The sequence below is a fragment of the Octopus bimaculoides genome, chromosome 10 (assembly GCF_001194135.2).
Source record: "Octopus bimaculoides isolate UCB-OBI-ISO-001 chromosome 10, ASM119413v2, whole genome shotgun sequence".
Lineage (NCBI taxonomy): Eukaryota > Metazoa > Mollusca > Cephalopoda > Octopoda > Octopodidae > Octopus > Octopus bimaculoides.
This window is the reverse complement of record NC_068990.1, coordinates 35,987,456-35,992,374: the sequence shown is the minus strand read 5'-3', so window position 1 is coordinate 35,992,374 and position 4,919 is coordinate 35,987,456.

Here is a 4,919-nt window from a genome sequence, read left to right as displayed (position 1 = left end):
ATATATATATATATATATATATATATAAATATATATACATAAATTCATATATATTTATACACGAATTAATAATCTATATATCAATCCCTTTCTCTCTCTTCCCATCTTTCTCTATCTCTCGCTCTCTCTAACATACATACATTCATGGCGGTAACTTGGAAGAATTTTCAGCGTCCAATAAATTACAGTGCGCTTATTGTTCTGAATAATGCATATAGAAGTCATGACCATATCGTATAGATTTCTAGATTATGCATTGGCGTTCATCTCAAGCCGCAGCAAGATCAAACTCTTTGCAGACTGTACAATATGCTTAACTTGAAACAAGATATAACCTGGCGAGAAAAACGATCTGCTTTATGGTGGTTTAGTGCATGTTTTGTTCAAATTGAAACAACCGCGCAAAACATGATGTATAGAAGGTTTCATATACACACAAATTATGTTTTTTGAGATATTTACGATATGAGAAATAACTGTTTTCCATTACTTGAAGCTAGTTCCATGTGAACGACTAAATATTCATTTTGTTCCATCTAATTAAGAAAATATAGAACTAGAAATGTGTAATTATGTGCAATTATATAATCGTAATTAATATTTCATAAACAGAGGAATTTAAAAGTCTCTTAATTATCCAACAAATTCTCGGATTTTGGTAATCAGCAGCAAATGATGTGCATATGTGGAGAAAACTATTTCATAGTAGTTAATTTCAGTATTATTGCGTCACAGAATACAAAGTTTGTTATAGATTCATTTATTATCCATTCCTAATAATGGTTTCAAATTCTGGCACAAGGCTAGAATTAAGTCGGTTACATCAACCCCAGTGCTCAACTGGTACTTATTTTATGGGCCCTGAAAGGGATGAATGGCTAAGTCAACCTCGGTGGAATTTGAGCTCAGAAGCTAAAAAAAAAAAACCCCAACGAAATGCTCTTAAGCAGCGTGCCAAAGATTCTGCCAGCCCATTCCCAAATCCATTCCTAATAAGCTCTGTCCAAGCGCCTCTCTTATCTGTTGCTAGGTTTTGTTGTGTATCCACCCATATAAAGATATTGTGAGTGAGAATTATCAACAATAACAACTAGTCGAATGCAAGTGAGACAAGGAATTAACGAAGTCGTTAGAATGTTAAATTGAATGGCTCGTGGTATTTGTTGTAGCTCCCTCTGATCTGAGTTCATATACTGTCGCAATCAACTTTGCATTTATGCTTTCGGGATCGATAAACAGAAACAATCACTGGAACAGTAAGAATCTCAGACTAAATAATTTGTGTTATTTGTTCTTGATCTTTAGAATATGAGTTCAAATCCTATCATTCAAGTGGTAGACTTGAAATGTGATGCGGTTCAACATCACCATATGATATCTTGAATAACCTCAATGGCTTGTACTCTGTTTCAAGAATTTGGCTTATTTGAGGATACTGTACTCTCTCACTCCCACTAATCTAGCAGGCCTTGTAAAGAGTCATGTACAATATCTTCTCTCCTAACTAAAAGTATTAATGTGTTAACTTTCCATAATCTTTATCATTATTTTCTTTAAAATCCATTAACTTTATAACTGGCAATTGTCAACCATAGCCAGCTGAGAGCGTTCTTTATTGGGGTGATAAAAGCATTTTGAAGTGTTTAGTTTTCTTTAGAACAAGATCCAAAAATAAAAAATTAAGTGATTTGATCGAAAAAGATCTGTTGTATAATTTCCACATTTACCAGGCCTGAGGCCACTACACTTATTTATAGTGATACTTAAGAGATAAATGCTACAATACAAAACGAGCAACAGTCGACGAATGAAGAACAGCTATGGAATGAGAATGTGTACGAATATCAGACGAAGTGCTTATTTGCCATTGTTTTTACGATTCCATAACTGGACCAGAACGGAAATTTATTTGATTGTGTAAAAGGCTTTTCACTGTAGTGTGTTATGGACACAAGCGTGTCAAAACATTACTTACATTTCATAGGCTGATGAAAGCATTTCGAACTCTTTAGTTCTCTTTAGCACGAGATAACATAGAGTGGCAACTCTGACCTGACTATGAAGCTTGACTTCATTCATATGAAATTAGTCAATATTGTTGATTAACAGCGTATATCGGCGAATAGGACGGAACAAATTCGTGAGTAGTTGTGCGAAGTACAAATACAATTAAAGAGAGTGTTTCAAACAGATACACCTACGCGTTTTACCATCATTTGAATGAAAAATAATTATGAAGCAGACGGCATTATTCAGAATGTCTACACAAAATGTTCCTGAAGACCGCGGATATCGATAAACACCAGAAGCGACAAACAAGCGATTTGATCGAAGACCTGTTGTATAACTTCCATGTTTACCAGACCTGAGACCACTAAATTCTTTTATGGTGATACTTTAGAGATAAATGCTACGATACAAAACGAGCAACAGTCGACGAATGGAAGCCAGCTATGTAATAAGAATGTGTACAAATATCAGACGAAATGTTTTTTCAACCATTATTTTTACGATTCCAAAACGTACATCAATTTGAAACCAGGCGTTCATAAGACAATAATTAAATTCCGCCTGTAGATTCGATTAGATTATGAAAATTCAATCTATTGCAGTAAACACTGACTTTATAATGATTCAATGTATGTATACCTTATTTGGTGTCTCCCTTAACACACGCACACATACACACACATACATACATATATACACACATATACATATATACATACACAAACACACACATGCATACATATATACAGACATATACATATATACATACACAAACACACACATACTCACTCACATACACACACACATACATATATACATACAAAACACACACATACTCACTCACATGCACACACACACACAAACATAATCTGGTACTTTCATTGAGAAACAATTAGTGATGGTATTTTACATTAATGACGAAAGATTGCAATAGTCGTTGGCTCGATGAAGGTTAACTATTCTTCTTGACCTTCTAGGTCTACCAAAATGCTGAAACTCAACAGTATGTGGTGTAATCCTCAGCAGAAATTTTGGTAATGGAATCACAATATTATTTATTTAGAGTCTAGTAGTATTCAATCGTAAATTGGATTTTGTTTTGGTTTGGTTAGGTTAATATTGTGTCATCCCATCGGATTTCTGTTGTCATTAACGTTAAAACAAATATTGGCTGATTCTGACACCGGTTCCCCTAAAGAATATTGCGTTTGAATAAATGAGAATAGCTTGTTCGTACAGGGTAATAGTAAATGTGATAGAATGCCAAATAAGGCATAAAATATTTTGCACTGATTATCATAGAATGCGTGCAACTATATTAATGGGGCTCAAACGTTCGCATTGAAGTTATATTACTTCGCTGGCGATGGCAGAGCATCGCTTTGTGAGCGTGTGTCTCGAATGTTGCTAACCTTCGGCCAACCAATGTTTACTGAGAAAAATTTGGTACGGGGATACTGTACTACCTCAATGCAGTGGAATGAAATTTAACTACAAGACTAATGAAATTACATAGAAACAAATACAAAATGAATGTTGATTCCATGAAATTTCTTTAAAAGAGTAGGTAGAATAGGAGATAAAAGAAATGTTTAGCGGCAATTGCAGCCGACTCCAGATGATAAGGTGATAATTTCAGTGATTAAGAATTTCTCTGAAATCGACATGCCATTAAGAAAAACAGTAGTTGTCTCTGTCTTTTGTTTTGTCATAGAGATAAGAGGACAAAAAGAGACCCTCGATTTTGATAAAATATGCCTCATCAGCACAGTAGTTGCTCTACTTTTAGTCATATTTAATTTATACAATTTAAACAAAAAATGTTCTAGGCGAAAGATCATTAAGTGTCAGTCACATATATGCATACATGCCACCTATACATACATAAATGCATACATACATACATATATACATACATACATACATACATACATGCATACATACATGCACACGCGCGCAAATCCATACGCACACACATACACAAGCACCACATATAATGATGTCTGTCCACGCCTCACAGAGGAAGGCCATCGCTGACCATTGCCTATGCAAAAGGCTAGCAGTGCTCATACATGAGATTATTGCTCCAGCAGTCGGTTTCACTTGGATTCGCGTCTGCTGCTTCTATGCTTGCCCCGCCGCCCTTTTACTCAACCGAATATCGGTCAGTCACCTAGTACAACCTAGAATTTTAGGTCTAATAATGCTTTCACAGAACCTCACAGATCCTCTCCATTCTAGTGACATGATGCACAGTGAAAGATACTCAGTGTCAATGTGGATTGCAGGCTCAGTAATGTGGGCCACAATGATCGCAAGCACAAACAAAAAATCCTCAAAATGTCCAGTACCGTTCCTTGGATTTATGAGAAAGACCTTCTCCTAGAAACATGCTCTAACAAGGACTAAGAGGTGTCTCACTCGCAATGGTCTTCCAGCACCGCAGAAACCAACTCGGAATTTCTGAGGACCCGTGCTAGATAATCATTGAACCTGTACTAAGTTCTTTTGACGGTTTTGTATTTGGTCCTGCTAGGTTCCTAGCAACTCTCCTCACCAGCCAAGCCTAGTAGGGGTACCTTTTCGGTCGCTGACGACTCAGCTACACAACAAGTTGTACTGGATTACATGTTACCATTAGCACGCATGAAACACTTCACAAGCGCTCTAACAAGCAGATATGTAAGCACACACATGCACACATATAGACACACACACATGTACGCGTATCTGTGTGTCTTATAGAATGACGGCTGAACTGATGCGTCAGACTAAAATATCCTTATGACTTGTTTTGGAAACCCTGTAAAAAATATTCAAAAGTAATCAGCCATATGACTGACAAAAATGTTTGAAACCATTAAAAGAATCTTGTTATCAGCTTTTTCTAACCTAATACTTTTGTTCGT